This window comes from Macrotis lagotis, chromosome 1, assembly GCF_037893015.1.
Source record: "Macrotis lagotis isolate mMagLag1 chromosome 1, bilby.v1.9.chrom.fasta, whole genome shotgun sequence".
Classification (NCBI taxonomy): domain Eukaryota; kingdom Metazoa; phylum Chordata; class Mammalia; order Peramelemorphia; family Peramelidae; genus Macrotis; species Macrotis lagotis.
In genome coordinates, this window is record NC_133658.1 from 512608246 (window position 1) to 512634824 (window position 26579).

At 36.4% G+C, this 26579-nt stretch overlaps 1 long non-coding RNA gene across 2 annotated transcripts in view; it reads left to right on the forward strand.

The window, feature by feature from the left end:
* The window catches only part of LOC141520806 (uncharacterized), a 60454-nt gene extending 41085 nt beyond the window's left edge, over nt 1-19369 (forward strand). For both annotated transcript variants that reach the window (XR_012477747.1, XR_012477748.1), the window contains exon 3: nt 19086-19369. This is a non-coding gene — a long non-coding RNA (uncharacterized LOC141520806). The remainder of the gene's footprint in view (nt 1-19085) is intronic.
* Nucleotides 19370-26579: the final 7210 nt, after the last annotated feature.

The following is a 26579-nucleotide window of genomic DNA, read 5'->3' on the forward strand; positions in this document are numbered from 1 at the left end:
ATCTTATTATGTGAAATATTTTGGACTATTCCCCCTCTCCTTTTTCTTTCTCCCATTCCATTTCCCTTTTTTTCCTATTGACTCCATTTTTACACCATATTTTATCTTCGAATTCAGCTTTCTCCTGTGCTTCAACTATAAAAGCTCCCTCTACCTGCTCTATTAACTGAGATGGTTCATATGAATATTATCAGTATCATTTTTCTATACATGCAGTTCATCTTCATTAAGTCCCTCATATTTTCCCCCTGTCCTCCAATCTCCATGCTTCACCTGAGTCCTGTATCTGAAGATCAAACCTTCTGTTCAGCTCTGGCCATTCCAAAGGAACCTTTGAAATTCCCCTGGTTCATTGAAAGTCCATCTTTTTCCCTGGAAGAGGACATTCAGCCTTGCTGGGTAGTTCATTCTTGGCTGCATTCTAAGCTCTTTTCCCTTCCGGTATATTGTATTCCAAGCCCTACGAGCTTCCAATGTAGTTGCTGCTAAATCCTTTGTGATCCTGACTTCAGCTCCACAGTATTTGAATTGTGTCCTTCTGGCTGCTTGTAATATTTTCTTTTTGACTTGGGAGTTCTGGAACTTTTCTATAATATTCCTGGGGGTTGGTTTTTTGGGATCTCTTTCTCGGGGGAATCGGTGGTTTCTCTCCATTTTTATTTTGCCCTCTGCTTCTAGAATATCAGGGCAATTTTCCTGTAGTAATTCTTTGAAAATGATGTCAAGGCTCTTTTCCTGATCATGACTTTCAGGTATTCCAATAATTTTCAAATTATCTTTCCTAAGTCTGTTTTCCATATCAGTTTTTTTTTTCAATGAGATAGTTCACATTTTCTTCTAATTTTTCATTTTTTTGGTTTTGAAGTATTGATTCCTGATTTCTGGTAAATTCATCAATCTCCCTGAATTCTATTCTTTGTCTGAAGGATTTGTTCTCCTCAGAGAGTTTTCTTGTCTCTTTTTTCATCTGGCCAATTTTGCTTTTTAAAGCATTCTTCTCCTCAATAACCTTTTGAACTATTTTATCCATTTGACCTAAGCTGGTTTTTTGCATGCTATTTTCTTCAGCATTTTTTTTGGATTTCCTTGACTAACCTGCTGACTTCATTTTCATGTTTTTCCTGCATCTCTCTCCTTTATTTTCCCAGTTTTTCTTCCAACTCCCTCATTTGATTTTCAAAGTCTTTTTTGAGCTCTATCATAGCCTGTGCCCAATTTCTGTTTTTCTTGGAGTCTTTAGATGCAGGAGCTTGTGCTTCCTCATCTTTAGACTGAGTATTTTGATCCTTCTTGGGCTCATTTGCAAAATATTTCTCAATGGTCTTCCTCTTGTTTCTTTGCTTGTTCATTTTCCCAGCCTAAGCCTGTTTTTTGGGGTGCTTCCTGAGCTTTTGGAACACTCCCACAAGGGTCTCAGTGTGTGAGGTTCTGTCCTCCCTCCTGGTCTGTGAATGAACATAAGCTCCCCCCTCTGCCACAGGGCTGAGGTGGGGGGGCCCTGTTTTTCTATGGGGGGGCCTAGACTGGGATCAGGATCTGAATGTGGTCAGAGCCCCAGAGTCCTGTTCCAAGGGCAGAGGACAGAGCTCTGCAGTCTCTCTCTCTTCACTCCCCTCCCTCAGCTCAATGGGCTCATGCCCTGGGGGCTCCTGCTTATGGGGGCTGCCTGCTTCTGTTTCCAGGTCTGGACTGCCCAAAGACCAAGCTGCTTGCTGTGTGCCCTGAGGGCTGGGCTCCAGGTGCTCACTCTAGCAGAGGTCCCCACTGTTCCCCCCCACTTTGTGCCAGTGCTCCCCGGGGTGCAGCTCAGGTGACTGCCCCGCTGCTGTGAGCCTCGGCTCCCAGTGCCCTGGGGCTGCCTCTGGGAGGCTGAACTTCTTTGGCTGTGGCGGGCCACCCCTCTGGCAGGCCGCCCCTCCGATCCCGGGGAGCAGAGCCTTTCTGCTCTTTCCAGGTTTCCTTGTGTAGGAGAACTGCCTCAATGGGTCACTTTGTGGGTTCTGTCTCTCGAAAGTTTAGTTAGAGTCCTTAGTTTATGAGTTTTTATCAGAGAGCTCCTAAGACTCGATCCCTTCATGTCGCCATCTTACGTATTGTTTTTAAAATAGCATTTCTTTTCTTCTGCAAAGGTTCAAATTCTTTTTTTTTTACTTAAAAGCATAAATTAAAAAATTTTTAAATAGTTATTCTTTTTCCAAAACAGAGTCTTGAAGGTACCTATTTGTATTTGGATTGGGGCAATCAGTGAATTATTCCTTTGTGGTATTTCTTCAATTTTTTTCTATTGTATTTCACTTAAGTACTTTATTTTATTTATCATCCCTGCCTAGGTTAGTTAGGAATATAGCAAAGATACTAGCAATTGAATTCATCAAATAAGTCTTCTGAATTCTAATTATGAAGATATTGTCATTAGTCAACTCATTTATCTCATTTTAACTTATAAAGCACAGTTTAATATTCATTTAACTCTAAGTTTTTAATTTATATTTTACAAGTGAGGAAACTGACTCTGGTATCCAAAATCTTACAAGTAACAATAGGCAGAATTTGAAGACCTACATTTGAATCTAGACTCAAAGTTCTGTCTTCTTTTAATAGAGTTCACCATCAAGTTTTTTAGTTTTGTTATATTAGTATAAGAGAGGTTATTGAAAGTAAAAAAGAGACTATTGAAGCAGATTGACAAGGATTTGGTTACTTCTCTTTATTTAAAAAGTCTTTTTTGTTTCTGAGGTTTTTGCAAGGCAAATGGGGTTAAGTGGCTTGCTCAAGGCCACAAAGCCAGGTAATGATTAAGTGTCTGAGACTGGATTTGAACCCAGCTACTCCTGACTCCAGGGCCAGTGCTTTATCCACTGTACCACCTAGCTGCTCCTAAAAAGTCTTTTACTATGTATGTTGCATTCAGTAAATATTTGCATCTCATCTTCCTTAACACTATTCCTGAGTTAATATACTCTTTTATTCCAGAGTTTTGAGTTTTGACCTGTGTCTTGCCATGTAAAGTGTGGAAATAATTTTGATACTCCTCAATTTAATCAATATTTACTCAGTTCATTGTGATTTAATGAGTATCTGTGATTGTATTAGTGAATAAAGTATAATACACTTAAGTTTGATTTAGTTAATGCTGTAAGACTAATTCATTTAGGTTGCAATTAACCTATCATATACTGATGATAATATAATCTTTATTGGATTTATAGGTTGGATTTATACTGTATTAGGCCTATAATAAGGACTTATATTAACTTGAATTATGAATTTGCTGTATTAGCCATACTTCTACCCTGATTCCTAAGTGAATTATGCTAAAGAAAACCCCACAATTTCCTTGTCCTCATGTCATAATGTTCTTAAACCCCAGAATATTGGGGACTAAATATAGTAAGTTCGTGTGGATAGTCCAAAATGCTGCTGGCAAAGTAGTAGAGATTGATGCACATCTCCCTTAATCAAGAGTAGAAGTTTGCTGCTTCTGAACATGACTGATCGTGAATTATAATGCCTAATTTTATTTTTAGTACCCTCTGAAGAACTATAGCAACCCCCAATCAATGAGCAGAAGGATCTTTGATCATGAGAAAGGTCTTGGATTCCAATTGCTTAGGGATCACCAATGTTCCTAATAAATTTATTGTGTATGGACCTCTGCCTCAGTTTGTCTTTGTTGTAGCCTTGAATTTTTTCTGTCTAAGGAAAGGAATCCTCAATATTCCTACTCTATATGTATATGGAAAAAACACAAATGGATTATCCAGTAATGCTCATCTACTATGTGACATTATTAAGATAAGAGAACTAGATTCCTACTACTATTTCTACTATGGTAGAAATATGAATGCTGGTACATCTAAAAGATTCTTCTGATACTATAGAAGGCTGTTATCCAGAAATTAAGATCATTATATGCATCTGTATATTTTTGCATATGCACACACACAGAAATATATATATATTATATAATGTAAAATATTTTTTAAAATGTTCAATAAGAAGAAACATCAAAGTTTAGAAAAAAATTTGGGAAGTCAGGAAAATAAGTTCCTAACTTCAGGCCCAATACTCTATCTATTACACCACTACACCACTTAGCTGACCCCCTACATTTGGTTATTTCTTTCCCTAAAAACAAGTAAGAGTCCTTAAGACTTGAATCATGGCGCTAAAACTTAGCCCAAAGTCTCCTTTGATGAAACTGCTTGGTTGTCTCTGGTTGAATTGACCTGGCTTCCCACATGGAGTTGGAACCCTTCAAGATTTCCCAAGTTATCATCTCCCCCCCACCACCTCAGTTCTAGGGATTGCAGGATCCTTGTTGAAAATTCTTTCTGTACTGTGGTTAAGTAAACTTCCTTTTTCTAATTGTTGACTACTAGTATCTCATTTCATTCCAGTACCAAGTTCAAATTAACAATGTACTGACTTAAGTCAAACTGGTTGATTCTAGGTGCTGATTTTTGCTGTGTATTGATATTGTTAAAATATTTTGCAGACACCCTGTTTTCCAGACCTAAGGTCCAGCAAGTAGACTGTACTTGGCATAACAATAATCCTCTGCACCGTGGAATGATCTCACCCTCTGGCAAAGTGTATTTCTTGGATCAGCACCAGGTGCTCACTGAAGGATTTAACTCCCTGTGTTTTCCTGGGCTGATCATTATGTTCCCAATTCCTTTTCCTTGTAACTGCTAGATATAGTTACTCCTATACTGTCACAGACTTTGTTTCTGTGCCCGCAGAGTAATCATGTCTCCTAAGACTAGAGACAGTGAATATTTCCATGGGATTCAAGAACACCTGTATTATTTCAAAGAAACGTTTACCATAATCCAGAATCTAAGAGTGATTATATTATAGTCCAGTGCAGTGTACATATAAGATCTGTCTTTGTTTTAGCACATTAAGTCCTCCTCCTTTAAAGGGGGCGCTTCTGCCTACAGGTGTCATTTTCCTCATTCTGAAATTAATTAAACTTCTGTTTGTGTCCTGATGCTCCTGTCTCTAGCTCCAATCATCCCCAATTTAGAGAAGGATCCTATCCTGTAGATAATATCAACCTTCCTGACTATTCTGATTAAAGTTTTATATAGTAATTACCTTAAAGTAAACACAATGAGGAAGGATGAAAGGAGAGTTTTCCTTTTTGTTCTTGTTTCCTCCATACATTTTCAATGGGGTTCAAAGCAGGGTATTGAATTGTATTTATCTTTGATTCTTAGACAAATCTGTTAACCTTTCATGACAGGTAGCAAGGTGTGAGTTGATATCTCAGTATTGTACCTAGATATGAGAAGTTCTGTAATTTCAGAACAGTGCTACTTTCTAGCAGATGAACATATTTATCATATTTTAGCATTATTTCTATGGGGACAAGATTTTCAGGTCTAATAAAAACAAAAACAAACAACCAAAAATGTCCCCATTAGAGTGAATATTAAAGATGCCCATATAGGTCTCACCTAGATTTCTTCTGACAGTGGCTCTGGTATAGTTTTGAGTTAAAGAGTTTTATCATTAAGATACTACTTTACATGGGGCAGATAGGTGACACAGTGAATAGAGCACAGGCCTTGGAATTAGGAGTACCTGAGTTCAAATTCAACCTAAGACACTTTATAAGTGCCTAGCTGTGTGAACTTGGGCAAGTCACTTAACCCCATTACCTTAAATAAAAATAAAATTTAAAAGAAGATACTCCTTTACATTTGTCTTCTTAAAAATATTGCACCCATCTAATGAATTCTAACATTATTGTAGGGTTATAAGATACTGGTCTAAATCTATATTCTGCTTAGTGTTTCTAGCACTTTCCTAGCAGCTTTTATTGAGATTCAGCATATGTCTTTGGCTCATAAATAGCCTACAGGACATCATAAAAGCACTTTGCATTATTACTTGCATAAAAACTTAATTTCATCTGTATTCTTACTGTGCCAAAAATCTTGCATCTCTCTAAGCTTCACTTGATGGAATTAAATGCTTCCTTTTTAGAACTGAATAAACTATCCTGCTGACAAACCCTGTGGAGTTCTCATTTTTTCATTTAGCAACTTCTGTATTTTCCCATAATTGTCATGAAACCAGGCAAGTGTTCTATCCCAGATAAACAAATGCAGTACTGTTCACCAGGTCTCTGAAAGTTGACCACTCCTTTGCTCCTCCACTGTTGCCAACTGTGTGTTGGCTCAACTTTCCTGTAGTTTTTGTTAGCATTTTATTTAATAATTTTATAGTGGTATTTACTTGATATTTTCTTTCTTTGTTTCCTCTTTTAATTGGAATACTAGCATCATATTCATAGGAGTTTGGTAAGGTGTCCTTTTTCTATTTTTGCAAAGATATCATATTGCTTAGACTTTCTTGTCTTTTAAATATTTGGTAGAATTGGCTTTTAATTTCAACTTGCCCTATTTCCCCCTACCCCTCTTTGGAAGTTCATTTAGAACTTACACATCTTTTCATTCTAAAAACCAGTCATTTTGTTTCCATCCCTTGATTGGGAAATAGAAAATATTTACCTTTTCCATTTAAGTATTCTGTTTTCTTGGCATGTTATTGGATATAATCATTCTTGGTTTTATTTATTTCCTATTCATTCTCCAAATTGTCTTTTTCCTTTTTAAAAATAACTTCCCTTTTTTGGTACCAGATTGGTTTGCTTGTTGTGGATATTATAAAACATTTATTACAAAAGTTTATCTAATTTAATCAATAGAAAATATACATGAGATATGGACATGCTCTCAATCAGTTTGGCATTTTGATCACTGGATGAAATCAAATACTTACATAGGAAGATTTGTTGAAACAGAACATATGTCAGTTAACAGCAAACTAGTTTGAATATTCTAGCAAGAAACCATACTAGGGATGATTGAAGAAATTGCCCTTGTGGGGAGGAGGAAGATTGTATTTTCCCTCCTCTTCTCCCTGTCCTGAAGATGCTCTTATGACTTTGAATGGTTAGAAGATTTGAGCTTCATATCAGTGGCATCAGCAATGGTTGGTAGAAGTGCCTACATCTGGATCTGAGAGACAACAACATTCTAGATACTTTTGAGCAAAAGCAGCTTCAGGAATCCTAAAATCTTGAAAGGTACCTGTTCTCAAAAGTACACCAGAGAAAAACTAATGGAAACTCCATGAGGGCTTCCTGAAGGAAGATAAAGAATTCAATTAACCAGGAGCTGTCTCATGTCCTTATTAAACTTGAATCTATTTGTTATATAACTGTGGAAGAATGAATCCTAGAATTTGTTAAAGTGGAGAGGATTATTTTATACCCATTTCCCCTGCTATTTCTATCCAGTAAACATCCTTTCTACAAATTATTAATTGATAATTAAGTCAGTAGCCCACAGTAGGGACTCAAGAGCTATACTAGAAAATTCCTGTTCTCCCTTCAGTTAACTTTAGAACCTTCAGGAGAGAGGGAGCTATACTCATATGTATCTGGGAATCTGCCCTATTCATTTGGAGATGGAAAAGTAGCCCTAGAGAGAATCCATACATTTTATTGAAATCTTTTCACTCTTCTTTCACTTTTATCAACTCATCTGAGACCCATCCTTTTCATGAAGAAGAAAAATAGAAGGAAAGGGGAGGGAAACAATTCAACAAAACCAACCAAAACATCAAATAAGGCTAACAGTGATTTACAATAAAGTCACCTTCCCTTGTAATGAAGGGAGAGAGGTACATTCTGCTATATGTTTTGTGGGATGGAGCTTGATTGTTTTAATTGCAGTGTTTAGATTTTGGTTTTTGTCCTTCCCATTTATAGTTATATCTCTTGGTTCTGTGTGTCTCATTCCTAGAAATAAATTTGTGAGGAAAGTAATGTTGGATTGAAGCAGCATATGATAGAAGTTATTCTGTATCCCAAGTCATATAGCAGTCTCAACTCCTCCCAGTATGATCTGAATCTTCTCAAGATCATGCCAGTTTATCTCTCTTGCCCTTTCTTAAGGGCAAGGATATTATTCATGGAGGCACAGCATTGTCATAGAAGAAGCTTCCTAATGCACACAGACTTCTTTCATTTGGGCCCCACTTCTATACAATATCCCAGTTCCCCACATCAGATATACCCTCTTCTCCATGTTGGTGCTTCTTATTGGCAAGAACTTGTCTTTTCTATGCCTCCATCCCTGTCCCTCTCCTCCCCATGATCTTTCATCCTTCCATTTTCCCCCTTTTGCTGGACTACCAGAATGATTATCCATTTACTGTTCACTTTTGTTTTTAGGTGTATAGCATCTCCACTCTACATCTACTTCATAAAACATTAAGTCCCCTGTAGGGCACCAGTACATTTATTTCATTGTGTATCAGCTTAACTTTTAATATTCCCTTAAATTATTAGCCTCATATATGTTTTTAGTCTAAAATATTTTTATTATGGGACTGTTTTAACTGAACCCTATAATTTTCTTAATTATTATTTTCTTTCATTTATAATAGTTATTGTTTCAGTTTGTTCTTTGACCCACTCATTATTTATGTTCAAAGAGTAAATCTCCATTTCATTATGAATTAGTTTATTATTTCCTATTTTTAAAATTTTTTTCTTGCTTTATAGTCTATAAGGATATGTTTCACATTTGGCAGTCGGTTTTCCAGAGATGCCTAACTAAATTTAGAAATATATATGTATGTGTGTGTATGTATATTTTCCTTAAGCTTTACAATTATTAAAGTTTAATAATCTCTCTCTCTCTCTCCCTCCCTTCTTCTCTCTTTCCCCCTCTCTCTCTCCTTCTTGCCTCTTCCCCTCTCTTTCTCTCTCTTTTAAAACAAGATTGCATATTAGAATTTGGACTTTAGAGATCATCTTGTCACAGTTGATGTAAAAATTGTTTTTATGAATAAAATTTACATTTGTATTTGAATCCTAACACATTTTCTTATAAAATTTGGAGGATTTTTTTCCCCTCTCTTTTTCTTTTGAATCTCAAAACCATCTCCTTTAGTCTTTATTTTTACCTAGTCCTCGGTGATTGAATAGACAATATCTCAGGCAAACAAATAATTGTTGATTTACTGTATTTTTAAGGTTAAAATAATTTCCTTAGGAATACATAATTGTGCTTCACATTTGTTGTTAAGTGATTATAGTTTCCAAAACAACCCCTGGTTTGAGACAATGAGAGACATTTATCCATATAAGCATGTAAAGGGGGAAAAAAGTAAGTTTTTATTAAAAGCTGCCAAAATTGTTTTTAGATCTCTTAGATTTCCTTTACTACTTCATGTAGTCATTTTAGAAACACAGATGAAGAAAGTGCTACTGTTCCAATGGATGGATTCTGTTTTTGTGCCACTCCATTTGGGAATTTAGAAATTCCTCAATTATTATAAACCTGAATAAGTGTTGGAAAAATATTCTGTTTTTTTAAGGCAAATCAGGATTAAGTGACTTGCCTACTATCTTACAGCTATAAGGTTGGATTTGAACTCATGTTCTCTGGACTTCAGAGTCAGTGCCCTTGTCCCTACTCTGAATTCTCTGAAAGTTCTTGTCTATTATGTTCACAGGAATGTTTCAGATAAAGCACAAGGCTGTCCAGCCCTAGACTCAGTAAGAACTATATAGCCCTGGATACATATCATTTATGTGGGTAACGTTCTGATAACCCACATCTATATGCCATATTATGAATTGCCTACTTGGAATATATAATTAATTAGAAATGCTAATTAATTAGTATAGTTCCTTGAAGACTTGAGCTAGGGAATAATAATAATATTGATAAACCTCATGCAATTTATTTTTTTAAAAAGGAAATATCTTCTTTGTTTTAAAAGGGATTGAGGTGCCACAAGAGAGACTAGCTTAATGATAATGTCTTTATTTTAAGATAGCATAGAGGAAATAAGTGTCCTAGGTTGAACTTTGAATCCTAAAACAAATCAAAACCAAGTGATGAGGAATAAAGCATCTTTAATTGAGATAACAGGGTAGCAAACTTGCTACTCTGCAGGATATCCAGTGGATGCCAAGCAAAGAGACTCATGAAAAAAATTTTATAGTCTTAGAAGAAGAGAGGGAGGAGATAAATGAAATAGCAAGGCCTGGTCATGAGTCCCTTGGCAATCCAGGCAAGGAAAATCACTTCATTCTGGTTGTTTTACCCTTTTTATCATGAATCCTGTTGGAAAGGGGGCAAGGGCATCCTGAGATGCCTGAGATCCTGCTCCATCTAGATTCATTTACAAGGCAAAATCTCAAGGTAGGGTGCTTGGGGGTGCCTAACTCAGTAAACCCTAATTGTTATTGGCTTGCTGGGAGTGCTACTGACATTCTGACATTGGCAGTGTCACTTAGGAAGTAGTAGATAACATTATATTTGATATTAACTATTTCTGTCCTTAATAGTAACAATTTTCTGTTAAACTCAAGCTTTTATCAGCCACCAGCACCTCCTGGTGAGTTATCAGTGAGTTATCCAAGAAATATGCCAAAGACACTTTATCTACTGCCTAATTTAGTGAAATGCAAAATATATTTATCAGAAGTGGCCTGGTGTTGTGTAAGGAAGATTTAGGTTCAAGTCTTGCCTTTGACATATCAGAAGTCTGGATTTTTAAAAAAGCTTTCTTCTGTGCTTAAGTCTAGAAAACAATAAAACAAGTATTAATTTCCAAGGTATAAGTGCTCATACTAGAAATTCTGCCTGAGTTGGCTGCAGCACACTCATGGCAATTCTCTTTCTTTGCAATTCATTTTTCCCTTTAACACAAATAAATAAGGCACCTTAGAAGCTTCTAGGTTTTATTTTAAGTCTAGATAAAAGATTGACAAAAAGAGGCAAATGTAGTAGTACCAGTAGTTTGATAATAAGTGTCTAGCTAGATGAACTAATATGGTCAACCAGGCAACTTATACAACTCATCACAGTTTTAGTTATGCATCACCACTGTAGTCTACAGAGAATAAAAGACTGAGGATTTCACTACCAACAAGTAAGGAAGGAAAGAAGAATTTTGAGTGTCTGCTACACAGTAGATGCTTAATAAATGTTGATTGAAATGACCTTACACAAGATATCCACAGTGTTTGTCTTTCTGTATGTGCCCCCAATATGGGTTGGTTTCTCCTATAAGGGAAGGTAGAAGAAACAGAGCAGTAGCATTTCAACATCTCCAAGGAAGTTTATCAGGTATTTTATCAGGAAGAATGAAGTCTTCCCTAAAAAACTGGGGAGCAGCATCAGGGGTTTACCTCTACCCTATTCCCCCTTCACTGGAGTCTAGAGAATCTCTGCTTTTTCCCCAGAAGAGATAAATATCAGAGGACTAGCTAGAAGCTTCTTTTTTTAATTGATGTAGCTCCTAACCCACTGTTACTGTCCTCAAGGGAGGCTTAACCCAAGAATCACTCCTTAAGTCCTTTCAACTCTGGACTTAACAGCTGGAATATGATTTTTTTAAAACATCAATGACTTTGTCCCCTATTTATTTATCCTACAAATTGGAATCTTCCAGAAAACTAAGAACTCAATATTTTCACCCTAAAACCTCCCCTATTTCAAACTTCCTACTTGTGTTTATAATGCCACAATTCCTCCAGTCTTCTAGGTTTGGAAATTCAGCACCATCCTGGACTTCTCACTCCCTCCCCATCCTAGTCCAGTGCCAAATCTTGTTATCTCTACCTCCACAATTTCTCTTGCATTTGACCCCTTCTCTCTACTCTCATAAGTATCACTTTTATTCAAGCAATTGTCACCTCTCACTAGATTATAGAAATGGCCTCCTAACTGATCTCCCTGCTCCACCTCTTAGCAATCAAGTCCATCCTTCACATTGCTGCCAAGATATTTTTCCTTAAAAATGTATTTGATCATGTGATTTCCCATTCAGTCAACTCCAGTGTTTCCCTAATGCTCCCTGTTCTCACACTCTTAAGCTAATTAAACTCTTACCCTCCAGATTCAATTTACCTATAGTTTTAAGTTATGGCTCAAAGTTTCCCCCCTTAAAAAGGGGAAGTTGAAAACTATCATTATTTTATATGAAAAGCTTATGGGTTCAGGTATTTTCCCCTTACATACAGAATAAGTACAAAAAGACAAAAATGACTTACAAACATAAATTTATTAGTGACACTTAAATAGAATCAATAGCAGTGGTAACTGCTGTTATAACTATCCAAGACTTTTATACTTAAACTCTAAATGCAAATCAGTTGGGATTTATGTTTCTTCTTGGCTTTATACCATCCAAATAGCCCCTGGTACATGTCTTCTAATAAACTGGGGCAGGCTTGGGTCAGTTCTTTCATTGAATGACTGTCATATTTATTAGAATAGTTGAGTAATTTCTGGAGACTTCTCCCTTTGTTTCCATTTAGCTCCAACCACAGGGGAAAAAAGACTTTTAAGAGTCATGACTTTGCAGGGAGGCTAGGTGGCACAATGGATAGAATCATGACTTTGGAAATTCATAAAGTTGTTGGGGACTCTATGATAAATTAAAAATCTAAAATCAAGTTTGGATGAACCCCAAAGTAGAAAAAACAGCCAGAGGCCTAAGTGCAAGCTCAATTAATTGTGTACCTCTGCATTAGCTGCCATATGGATGAGGTCACCATGTTGCCAGATGGGAGAATGCCTAAAGCTTTCCAATTCCTCATTGGAAATTTGAGTTAAATGAGGTCACCTGGAGAATTGAAAGAAGGGGAAATCCAGCTGAAGCTGGCTCTTCTTTTAACTGGTGGTATCTAATCCTATCATCTGCTGCCACCCACCAGGAAAAAAGAAATAAAAGAATATTTGGGTATTTCTGGGTCAATGCAAAATCATGAATATTTTCAGAGCTTGGTCATTATATGTCTGGAAGCTGCCAGTAGCAACCTTATTTTCCGTGCATCCAAATGCTGAGTCACCCTGTCCTTAGAGCTCCTAGCAATTTTCAGAGGAAATCCAGGTTCACACTTCCTAGGAAGGCTTATGACCTATAGAAGCTAATTTAACCTCCACTATAGTTAGCATAAAAAATTGTAGAAATTGATGAACATTTTGAAGGAAAACTGTCCCTTGACTTTTGTGATCCTGTGCTAGAGTTTGTTTTCTGTAGTCTTTCATGCCTATTCAGGGTTTGGACACCAGATGGCATTAGTATGCCATAACATTCTGTTTTAAACTGCAAGGCATATGGTTTCCTTGAGATGCAAAATGGTGGATCTCAAAAATCACTATAATTTAATCACATTTGTACACCACATCATACTTTTTAATTTATTACAAAGGCAGTTAAATTTAAGCAAAGCTGAAAAAAAAGCATCTGACTATTTTGTGAATTTGCTTTGAAAAAGTTGCTTTAAGGAATTTTTTTATTAAATCTTTTCACATTAATATGGCATTGTGGGGATACTATCAGATTGGGGGTTACAAAGCCTCCAATATAATCCTGATTTTGATGTGTATTAGACCTGCTTCAAGGATTTGGAACTATACCAGCTGGAGGATGTCAATCACTTAAGTTCTCTGTATTTATCTGGCCTCAGACCATGTTTCACCCTCATCCAAAGGAACACTATAGTACAGTGGGGACCGATATATCACCATTAGTGTCATTGTACCTCTGTCTCCCTACTGGAGATCTTTCTTTACCCTGACTCAGGGTGAGTTATATTCATTTTGAGGGTGAGCCAGGATGGTGCTACCTAGATTGGAGATTGAATGCCACCTTGTTTCTCATATCTCACTCCAGACTATGTTTTATTTTACGTCTATGAAGAGAAAAAGGGGTCAATTAAGATATATTGACTAGATGTTGCATACATATAATCCTTATTGCTGTAAGACTAAAACTAGAGGGTGATTTGGATTCAGGAGATTTGAGCTACAATAGGAAGTAACTCCCTATAAGGTCCTCACTAAGCTTGTCATCAAAACAGTAAGCAAAAGAAGTGGAAGAAGGAAAGAGGTGTGAATCACCTGAATCTTACTTTCATCAGATTTTACTCAAAGAGGGATTAACACACACACACTCAGTTGAGTTTAGAAACTTATCTTACTTTCCATATATTAAGAGGGGAAAGGTAGAGTAAGGGAAGGAAGAAGGGGAAAAGGGAAAGAGGAGATAAAAAGGAGGAGGTTGGATAGAAGGAGGTAAACACACTGAAGGAGGGGGTATTCAGAAGCAACATACTGAGGAGTAGGGTTAAGGTGAAAAAAGGGGAAAATTACAAACAGAGAGGAGATAACATGGAGGGTAATAGTAATTATACCTTTGAATGTGAATGGGATGAATTCTCCTATAAAACAGAAGCAGATAGCAGAGTAGATTAAAAACCAGAATTTTATAATATGTTGCTCTCAAGAAACACATCTGAAGCAGAGAGATACATATAGAGTTAAAGTAAAAGCCTGGAGTACAATATATTATGGTTCAGCTGAAGTGAAAAAAGCAGTGATAACAGTCCTTATTTCAGATAGAAAAATAGATCTCCTTAAAAGAGATGAGGAAGGAAACTATATCCTCCTAAAAGATACCATAGACAATGAAGTAATTTCAATACTGAATATGCATACACAAAGTGATATCCAAATTCTTAGAGAAGAAGATGAATGAATTACAGGAAGACATAGATAGCAAAGTCCTATTGATGGGAGACCTTAACCTCCCTCTCTCAGAATTAGATAAATCTAAGCATAAAATTAACAAGAAGGAAGTTAAGGAAGTGAATATAATTTTAGAAAACTTAGATTATGATAGACCACTAGAGAAAACTGAACAGGGATAGAAAGGAATATAGTTTTTTTTTTTTCAGCAGTACATGGCATCTAACAAAAATTGACCATGTATTAGGTCATAAAGTTTCTTGCCAGTCAGCAATGAGATCAGACCAGTGAAGAGATGCTATACTTTCAACCCTGGCTCTAACATGACCTAGTCTTGGGGGGAAAAAATTAGGAAACATTGGTTTGATACTAAGGACAGGTAGACTCAGTGATGAGTTTTCTTCCACTGTTCTTATCCATTTCTACTTTTGAGAAGGTCAATTATGAGCATCATAGATAGTTCCTTGAATTCAGAAAGGATCACTTCTGGCCTTCTCATAATTTTGGATTTTTATTTATTTATTTTTAATTTTGGAATTTTTTAAGACAGCAAAGCATTAACTTGTATGAATATATTGCTTTCTCTATCTAAACCTGATATCTGATTGAATTTTTTCTTGTTTTTTTCCTTGCCACGATTTCTTCCTATAACTGGTTTATCAGTGGAGTGAATCAAGATACATTGTCAACAGGTTCCTGTAGTTCCTAGCTACTTTAACCTAGCAAAGTTCTATTTGGTAAAACCTCAAAGTTACAATAGCCCTTATTCAAGACATTGGCATAGTGTAATAGGACAAGCCAGGCTCAGCTGATGCCTCAGGTTCAAGAATGTAATGAAATGATACAGTACATATAAAGTTTTTTTATACTTAAACTCTAAGAAAGGCCTTCAAAAAGAAGGAAAAGTTATTTTTTTTTTTTAGGTTTTTACAAGGCAAATGGGGTTAAGTGGCTTGCCCAAGGCCACACAGCTAGGTAATTATTAAGTGTCTGAGACCAGATTTGAACCCAGATACTCCTGACTCCAAGGCCGGTGCTTTATCCACTATGCCACCTAGCCATCCCAGGAAAAGTTATTAATCAAGAATACCATCCTGATTTAGCAATTACAATTCTTGGTGTTGGCTACGATAGTGATCTTCTGGTCCAAAGCTCAGGGAAAACCCTAAGACCTTGGTTTTTCTGTTCAGGCAACTAAGAAATTATGTCAGTGGTCCAAAACTAATCTGGTATTAAGGAAATTTTCAGGACTTTTTAGGAAAAAAATGAGATTAATTTTCATGAATTAGGACTTTAGAGAAAAATTGACAACTCATTGGAAGAGAACTCTGGTGGATATTTAAGAGTATGCTGAGGAGTATAGTAAAAGGCTCTTTAAAAAATAAGCATGATGTTTAAGTTTAATATGCATTACTAAAGTTTTCTCCATCACTTTGTCAAGTCTAGACAATCAACCAAAAGAATCTAAGCCTGATTTGTAGTACTTGCCATTTTTTTCAAGTGTAAATGCCCTCGCTGGCAATCTATTTAGCAACTCTTGTACTAGTAAGAGCTGTCTCCAGTGCATCTCTTTGTTATTTCTCCTGTCATAGGTAGGAAATGGAAATGGAGATGAAGAATTTAATACATATGAGTTACCACTACACATAATCCCCCCCTCATTCACTTAAGCATGCATTTAGGATGCATGTCCCCTTTAGGATGTTTGCCCCTTTGCTTGATCCCATCCCTTCTTTCAAGGTCTTTTGTGAACTCTCAGTTTCTCATTAGTCACTAGTGTTTATGTTGCATTTAATGGCTCTGATGCTGTGTGTTTTTGGAGAGAAGTGGTGCTATAAGAAAAGTCACCTTTATGAGGTCAAGCCTCTCATTTTTGTATGTTGTGAGAGTAAAGAGAACTGTCATGTTTTACCAAATAATAAAATGACATACTAATGAAGAATAGGTGGCAAATTGCCAATGAAAAATATCATTATTTGTCCTTGCTGCCTGCCTTCTTGCCCTCCACCCCAAAGAAATTATTATTCATCTGTGTAACAATCTCCAGTTCTGTTTAGTGGGACAGAAGTCATTTGTCAGCAGCCAACCAAGGTTATTAAAAAAACCTAAAGCTTATTAAGTATGATCTGCTCCATGGATTATATCCTCATTGAAAAAGATGCTGAGCCAAAAGTTATAGCTCCATGCTTAAGTATTTTACAATTATCCTCTTGGAACTCTCTTAATTATGGACTTCTGTTTTTCTCTTGGATGTCACATTGGCAATAATGGATTTTCTTACAAATATATTCATCTGAGATTTAAAAAATTCTTACATATGAAACTAAGACTAGGTGAGCAAAATATAGAAAAGAGACTTCAATCCTATAAATGTTGGTGCCTGAAAAAATTCTAAAGTTGACTTTATTTCAATTTGGGAAAAGTCACTGACTATGTGGCATAATTAGTTCCATCTCCTGGTTGAATTAGTAACCAGAGAAAAATTATCCAGGCTGAAATAACACTGGGAAAAACCCATTCCTCAGGGGCTTAAATTCTTTTACTTGCTTAGAATTGACTCACTAGTTTCCCCCCCCCCCCCAGAATCAGGGTGAATTCATTTCCAATGTCACTATTTGCTATTTGGAGGATGGGGGAGGGAAATTACATAAATGTTTAAGGTTGGGAAAGACCTAATGCTTAAATTAAATGGCCTTTGAAATGAACTATTGCATGTCTGGCTTTAAAAAAAAGGCAACAAAAATTATTGTCCAATTTTCAGATTTGTTCACAGAATATTACTGGGTTCCAGTTTTCTCATTATCATGAATAACAGAGGTAAATTATCATTGTTATATTTTTACTTTGTGAAATAATTCATTGGATTCCTGCCAAAGAATAAGAGATCTGAGCTTTCCTGGGTAATCTTTCTTGAGATACCTTAAAGGCAGAGACTATGTCGTTTAGTTTACCCTTTTAACCCTTATTGTTATAGTGATTAATCAATCAACAAACATTTCTCAGCATATCATGTAGCTGGCATTACAAATCTTTCTCTACCCAGTTTATAGTTTTGTTTTTTTTTTAGTTTTTGAGAAGGGTAATTTGAATAATTCCACCACGCTATCAAGTGAATGGGAGGTGAGATAACAACCAGGGAGAGAATGGGGTGCTTAAAATAAATGGTATTATGAAAGAAACTAAATATAGTGAAGTACAGTTATCAAAATGTCAAAAAAAAATCACAAAAAATCAAGTTCATGGACTCAGATTAAGCTTCTCTACTTTTACACCCAGGGGAAAGCATAGATTCAAGCAGGAGCCACATATGACCCAGACATTAGGATAAAAGTATATAGATGGAAGTAGAGCTAGTCTTTTTGTGTGTGAGGATGGGAATTTTGATATTTTCTACTTCTACAACCATGGGCAAATAACTTAATTTTCTGAATTGAAAATAACTTTCTTTTTCTTTTTTTTTCATTTTTTTGCAAGGCAAATGGGGTTAAGTGACTTGCCCAAGGCCACATAGCTAGGTAATTATTAAGTGTCTGAGGCCAGCCAGGTTTGAACTCAGGTACTCCTGACTCTAGGGCCCATGCTCTATCCACTGCACTACCTAGCCACCTGAAAGTAACTTTCTTAAGTCTTATCTATTACCAAATTCTAGATTTGCTGTTGTAGTTGTCTAGTCATTTCAGTAGCACCCAACTCTTGGTGATCTCTTTGGAATTTTCTTGGCAAATATACTGGAGTGGTTTGCCATTTCATTTTCCAGCTCATTTTACAAATGAACTGAGGGCTAAAAATTACTTGACCAGGGTCACACAACTAGCAAGTACCTGAGGCTAGATTTGAACTCAGGAAGATTAGTCTTAATGATTCAAAACTCAGTACTCAATCCATGACACCACCTGGTTACCCCAGATAATTTATAATTAGTTTTTTCAACCTAGGTGCTGACCTAACATGGCCTATTATTCTAATTAAATCCTGAATCTTGTGCTGAGTTAAGAAACTGCTTAGGTGATGATATATATTTGACAAGACAAGGCTTCCCCCTCTCTTCCTGCAGCTTTTTGAAATTAGTCATTATTAAGGGCTTTAATACTGGGAAGTTTATGTACTTTAAATTTAAGACATATTTGGAAATCATTTGATCATAGGATTTAGAACTAGAAGGGCCCTTGGAGATTTTTTAGTCCAACCTCTTCGTTTTAGAGATTAGGAAATTGAAGCCTTTATAGCAAGGTGACTTGTCCAAGGTCATTCAACCAGGGTTTGAGTGGTGCCTTGAACTGCTCTTCCTACCGTAACAGACTTCCTTGTGGTTGGTTCAAACCCCTTCCTTCAACAGATGGGAATATTAAACCCCAAGAGAACAGGTGACTTGATCCAGATCAAAACTGAGACTAGATGATTTGTTTCCTAACCCCTTGGATAATGAGTGCCCTTTCTAACAGTGATTTGGGTGATGCACAGACAAAGTTATTTCTTGGTCTAATTTGAACTAATTTTTTCCTCTTCTAGGTAGAATGGAAAACTGGAAAAGCATCTCTCCTTTTTTTCTCTGCTGAGATCATTCTTCCTGGGACTTATCAATACAGAATAAAGCTTTCTGATGGACATATAATCAGTTTAATGGGAAGAGTCTGTTATTATCAGATGAACAAATAACTAACAGAAAAGTGAGACTCCATCAAGATAGGATGGTTAGTACCTAAAGAAAGACATATCTTATCTATGATATGAACTCCAATTAGAGAAGGGTAAGTTTGGATGTTACCCTGAGGAGGCACCCTAGAGAAATTCAACAATGTCATCTTTGGGTATCACATTATGCTGCAAGGCCCACTGGTGTTAAGTACCACAACTTTTGGATACTAACACATTGTTCTCACCTCCCTTTTCTACCTGCCTCACATTAAGGTTCCTTGTTAAAAACCTTATTTTCTCCTCAGGCAAAAAAATAACATGAACCATTTTGGATAGAAAATAAGGTGCAAAGAGTGACACTTAGAAGTAGAGGGTTTAAAAAAAGGAAAAAAAGCAAAGAGTTAAACTGGGGCCTGAGGATGTCAGTATTCTGCAGTTCTCAGTAAACAGATTTGATGTTCCTCTGATTTGCTCAGATAATTCACTGCAGCACAGCCTAAATTCTCCCTGGATCTTCACACTTGAAGTTCCAGCTTGTTCCTCAGTTTGGCAGTGTTCCCTTGCAGTGATATGAAATGGGTGCTGGGGGAATTTCCAGATCCTGATTGATTACCAGTTCTATACATCTTTCCCCATCCCTACTCAAATTAAAGAGAAGAGGCTGCTACCTGTTGGCAACTTTTGGCTGTTTCTTGACCAGCTTTGTAATGTCCCTCTGCTCCTGGGAGTAATCTTACGGGGAATGGACTTAGAAGTATTGCAACTCTGATTAACAAATACTATAAATAGGGAGGGAAGCCAAGATCCAGCCCTCCCTTTCTGCTTTTCCCATTATCTCCCTCCCTATTCTTTATCCCCCCCCCCCTTATTAGCAAGATTCCTGCAATTGCTCAGTCACTGGGGAAGAAAGATGAGGGACACCTCAAAAATCACTAGTGAGTTGATTGTAAAGTCAAGGAATTATTTTCCTCTTCTAGGTATAATGGAGAACTGGAAAAAACATCTCTCTTTTTTTTTTCTTCTCTGCTGAGCTCATTCTTCCTGGAACTTGTCAGTACAGAATAAAGCTTTCTGATGGACATATAGACATCAGATTAGTGGGCAGAGTCTGTCATTGTCAAGTCAACAAATAGCAAGTTTAATGAGGCATGAAAGGCATTATTGTAGGCTCCCCTTTCATATCCACCCCTTCTAATTTAAAACAAACATGGTTGCAGTCTTCTTTCTGGAGGTGGAGTAACCGAATACCTGCAATTCAATACAGCAGCTTCACAGATACAGCATTTTTGTGCATCAAACACAGCCCATGCTTCAAACAGAGAGCTTTACTGCCTTTCATCTGATGGATTACACAAACAGGTAGCACAGGCAGTGTCCAAGCCTGTTGATTGTGACAGAATGCCTCAGGCAATATTTTATGTCCTGGGGTGAATGTGAAATGATGATCTTGGAGTGGGGGGAGGGCAGACATCCCCTCAAACACACTGCTTGCAGAACTGCTTTTTTTTCCACTTCCTTTTCAAAATCAGAACACCTCCTGAGGAATACAGAAGTAGGTATGACATCAATCATAGCCAATGGGAAAGCCTCAGTCATGTTCTAGTCTCTAAAATGATTAAAGTTTTCATTATTTAATTTTTAAAGGAGGGTTTTTTCCTAGTATTGAGGTCCCCAGGATCCACTTGACCCATCATCCCTACAGAACATATGATTCTCCTATTCTATATAGGCACATATCTGGCACCACAGACTTTCCTCCTTCGGTGGAGGAAAGGTAGACAAAAGGACAAATATCAGCACCAGTTTCAGGTCAGTCATTTGCACTATCCCCATTCCTAAAGCTCATGTAATAATTTTAATTTTTAAAATAATGTTTTTTAAGCTATAACATTAGAACTACAATAAGAAGTCATCAGTGGTCCTAACACCCATAAAATAGGCAATAAAAGCAGTTTTGTAGTTTTCCACTGTTCTGCAACATTCTGATCCTGTGTCAGTAATAATCAAAGTTTCTGACTGATATGACTCCAGGCCTACCACAGTGGATGGTAAACCAACTACTTTCCTTTAGTCTTATCAAGTCAACTCAATTGCTAAACCTATATGAAAACTTCCTGCCCCCAAGCTTGATATCTAGAAATAACCCTGGAAATTTCCTTATCACATCTGGGTGTGATTAGAAGTGCCTGTTACCAAACCTGGAATCAATTACCTTTCCTCAAACATGCACATTTTAGGTATCAGACCGCCCTGCCCAGACGCCTAATCTGAGTATACATTTCCCCTAAGATTTTTATCTTATACATATCTTTTACATATATTATCTCTCCCTAGTACTGGTTGAGTTCCTTTGGATCCATGGAGTCAAACTACAATCAGTATTTTCATATGTTATACTTTTTTTTCCACTTAGTACCAATTTCCTTTAAACCCACAAACCCAGTTCTTTGTATTAACCCTGAGCAGTGAAACAAAATAAAGATAAAATAGTTGCCAGTAGCCCACTTATAAGAGGGTTCTTTAAGAATTAATTGCATTATTGTTTCCCTAGTTTTTAGAAACAAAAATGTTCTTATCAGCATAAATATTTTTCCAATTTCACATTAAATAGGTTTTCAATCTGTTTATTTTTAGAGGTGTTGTGCCTCATCGGGTCTTCTTTCCTAAAGGATAGCTACCCTTTTTGAGTTTTCTTTTTCTTTTTTTTAAGTTTTTGCAAGGCAATGGGGTTAAGTGGCTTGCCCAAGGCCACACAGCTAGGTAATTATTAAGTGTCTGAGGTCGGATTTAAACTCAGGTACTTCTGACTCCAGGGCCTGTGCTCTATTCACTGCTCCACCTAGCCACCCCCCCCCTTTTGAGTTTTAAAGGCAACTTTGTGAGTCTACAGTTTCACCACTATATTTCACAAGCCCTCCCGTGAACTTTTCTTTCTTTTTTTTAACAATGAGCCAGCCAAACTTGGGATGCAATAGTAGAGAGACAAAATGAAGTTTCTCTGTGTGTGTATGTCTATGTATAGGTGTGTGTGTATGTGTGTGTGTGTGTGTGTGTGTGTGTGTGTGTGTGTGTATGATAACAGCAACAAACAGCTCATACTGGAAGAAGTTCTTTTGGGGTCTGCAATGTATGTTTCTTTGCATTCTTATGGAATGCTCTTCTACATAGATGTGTTTTTTTTTCTATGCTTTCACAAGTTCCATCCTTTGAAGGGACTTTGTAACTCCCTTATCTATATCTATATCTGTCTGGAATGTGTTTCTCTTGGATATATTCTTTTTTTTTTTTTTTTTTAGGTTTTTGGCAAGGCAAAGGGGGTTAAGTGGCTTGCCCAAGGCCACACAGCTAGGTAATTATTAAGTGTCTGAGGTTGGATTTGAACCCAGGTACTCCTGACTCCAGGGCCGGTGCTTTACCCATTACACCACCTAGCGGCCCCTTGGATATATTCTTTATCCACTAGATTAGGTATTTCCTGTTCTTCTACTAGATGCCCTCCCTGGATGAAATGGTTTGAGAACTCCCCTGTCTCCCAGAAGGACTTCCCTCCACAAAGCACTGTGGAGCATACATCCCTCCAACTTCCAAAGCCCTTTTTAAGCTTTTAGGGGGTGTGGATATTTTTTCCCCCTCAGACAAATGAGTTTACTCAAGGGGTTTATTTGTACTTCTTTAATGCATGACCATAATTTTACAGTTAGTTTAATGATTTTCTACCACATTAAAATCTTATAATCTTTGACTAAATCCTGTGATCCCATCAACATAATTAAGAGGAAAAGCACATCCTCCCACCTTTATGTAGGAAATATCCTCATTTGGGAAAATTGACATTTTTTTATATTTATAAGGCCAGTTTTTTGGGGAGAGAGAGAAGGTAATATTCCATTTTATTAGGAAGAGTCTGACATGACTTATCATTTTAACTGCTTTGGCAGAACTTAATTATCTATTTCAATGAGGAAATGGTTAATGAGACCACCCCCCCCCCATTCTTAGAGTGTACATGATATTCCCAACTTTTTTCCAATCCAACATAGGAGAACTTCATCTACTCTTGAATGATGGAAGGGCTAATCTTGTGAAGAGTAGTTTTCTAGGTTGCTTCAAAACTGGAAGGACTGATGATGGAGCTGAACTGAATATGTATAAAAAAAGGGTAAGTATAACTCAGCCATTATCCTTCTTTCTTCCCTGGTATTTAGAGTAAGGAAAAATAGCCGTGAACTTTTAGAGAGTAAGGAGGGAATGTAGCTGCAACTATCTCATTATAAGCTTACCATGTAGCCCTGAAAATGATGACTATTTGCTTTGCATTTGTTCTTTCCTGATCTTAAGTGAATGAATATCCCTATATGGAAACCAGAATTTGACCTTAAGATCTTTGAAAAGTGAGAATTGTCATCATAATAGGTACTCTCAGCAAGTCAGGACAGAGTCAATGCATCAGGAGCCAAGCCCAGTGAATTTATCTTTAAGAGAAATTTTCTTTTTTAATAGTAATATTTTATTTTTTCCAATTACATATAAAGATAGATTTCATCTATTTATTTGTTTATTTGCTTGTTTCTTTCTTTCTTTATTTGTTTTTATGTTTTTTTGCAAGGCAATGGGGTTAAGTAGCTTGCCCAAGGCCACATAGCTAGGTAATTATTAAGTGTCTGAGGTTGGATTTGAACTGATATACTCCTGACTCCAGGGCCGGTACTCTATCTACTGCACCACCTAGCCTCCCCTCATCATTTATTTTTGTTAGATTTTGAGTTCCAAATTTTTTTCCCTCCCTTCCCAACTTTCCCCAAGACAACAATCTGATATAGTTCATATTTCCATATTAGTCATGTTGTAAAAAGAAGAATCAGAACAAAAGAGAAAAAAATGAAAGAAAAGCCAAAAAACAAGTTGAAAAAATTGAAAATGATGTGCTTCAGTCTGTTTCAGACTCCATAATTCTTTCTCTGAATGTGGATGTCAATTTTTTTTTATCAGAAGTTCTTTGGAATTGTCTTAGATCACTGAACTGCTGAGAAGAGTTAAACCTATCATAGCAGATCATTACACAAAGTTACTGGTGCTGTGTACAATGTTCTCCTGGTTCTGCTCATTTCATTCAGCATCAGTTACTGTAAGTCTTTCCAGATTTTTCTGAAATTCATCTGCTTATAATTTTTATACTACAATAATATTCCACTACAGTAATATATCACAACTTCTCAAGCTAGTTATTCCCCAGCTGATGGCATTCCCTCAATTTCAATTCTTTGCCACTACAAAAAAGAGCTGTTATAAATATTTTTGAATATGTGGATCCTTTTCCTTTTTTTTTAGAATTCCTTTGGAATACAGACCTAGTAGTAGTAGTATTGGATCAATGGTATGCACAGCTTGTTTTAGCACTTTGGCCACAGTGAAGAGTAACTTTCTTGACCCAGCATAGCAGTGGAGTGGCATGAGAGGCATTAAATCCTACCAAGACCTAGCCCACTTTTTCTCCTAACCAAATACACCCTTGTTTGACTGGTGAGGGGAATTTTATCTAACTTCCATATTTGGAATATTTCTTGAATAAATATCCTCTTATAAAAATTATTTTATATTTCTTGTTTTTTAGAGTTATTAGGGATCCCACTGGGTAAGTGAAGGTATTTGAAGCTATGACCCTTCAGGAATACCTTTAGAATCCTAAGGGGAAGATTAGTGAATCACTCTCTGAAGACCTAGACTGCCAATGCATGCTTGGGAAATTGAGAGAGTATGTTAGGGTATTGCACAAGTACTTTAGAAGCAAAATACCTAAAATGAAAAGAATAGAAGTTACCATTCAGTTGCAGGTTCTGAAGTAAGCTAGTAAATTAGAGAATGACTTCTATGGCAAAGGAACGGTAAACTTGGAATTTTTATCTTTCAACATTTAGAAAAGTAATGCAATGAATTCAAGACTTATGCAGACTGAAAATTATAGTGGATGCCAAAAAGAGTTAAGAATAGTTTGGACACTATGGGTAGCATAGTCAGATATGGAAAAATTGCTAGTATTTAAAAATTGTTAAATGTACCAAAAGAGAAAAAAAGAAAGAGAAAAAGCAATAAAATGGATAAAAGATAAACAAAATGATTCAAAAGGAGAGATATATGAAGCTAAGGATTTAATTCTCATGTGCCAGAAAGAAAGTGAAATACTGAAATACTGTGGAGAAGAGTGCAGTGACTTGCAGCAGTTTAGTTAATTAGGGTCAGGGCCTGAATGGAAGAAAGATTAAGAGAAATTAAAGTTCTTTTCAATTAACTAAACTTGGAGCTCAGTGAAAAGATATAAAAATGTACAGAGATACTCTTGACACTAGGAACAAAAGTAAATCTAAAGTAGGAAATTTAATATAAGAACTAAACTTAGGTTTCTAAGACCATGTACAAATAATTAATGATCTTGAGTTCAAACTAGTGATTCCAATGTCTAATTCTCCAATACCAAAATATAGGGACTTCATTTTACGTCAGTGATTGGAGTTTCAAGCAAAGGTCAAGTAAACAATAATAAAAAAAGGCAACAGACCCAGGCTTACAGAAATGACAAAATGATAATTTTTTTCTTTTTCAAAATTTCTTTAGGAATATAATAGAGGAGATGCCCAGGAGGTTGAGATAGCGATGCCTATAGAATTGTCAACTCCATCTGGAGAAATGCTTGTTTTAATGTAGCATGTTTTATTTAAATGGGGGAAAAAACGAACCCCATCACTGAATCCTCAAGAAGTTTAGCTTAGAAGGACAGTGGAGAAAAGTTAGGATAGATTGAAAAGGAATGACTTATTAAACTGGCAAAAAGTGGCACAAGAAATCTGTTTTAGGAAATATCTAGGACAGAAGACTTTGAAATAACAATTTCTCTAGGTAACCAGAGAGATTTAAGATTTCTAATGATTTTCAAGATCAAATTCATATAAGCTGTTATGCTATATTTGAAAAATAAGCTGAACTCATGGAGAAAGCTTTAGAATTGAAGAGTTTAAAATTTATATTTATATTGGGCTAGGTACATTACTTAATAGCATAGTTGAACTGTATTCTAGATAGTATTACTGGGGAATGGTGTGAGACCTTTGTAGTTGGGAGATCAACTATTTTATACAGGTTTTATAATGCAACCAGCATAGAAAGTCAAAACTCAGAAATATATACATGAGTTGTTTTTTATTTATGTGGATGACTCAAAGATTCATGCAACTCTGCTATTACTTTTAGATTGCTGGCAAAATAGTTTTTGATTTATATTTGTTGCTCACAAGAATGCTTTATGTTAGTTTTATATTTTTTCTTGCATTATACACTCTGGTAAAGATTTTTAGATGTTTCAAGTTGTGTTCAACT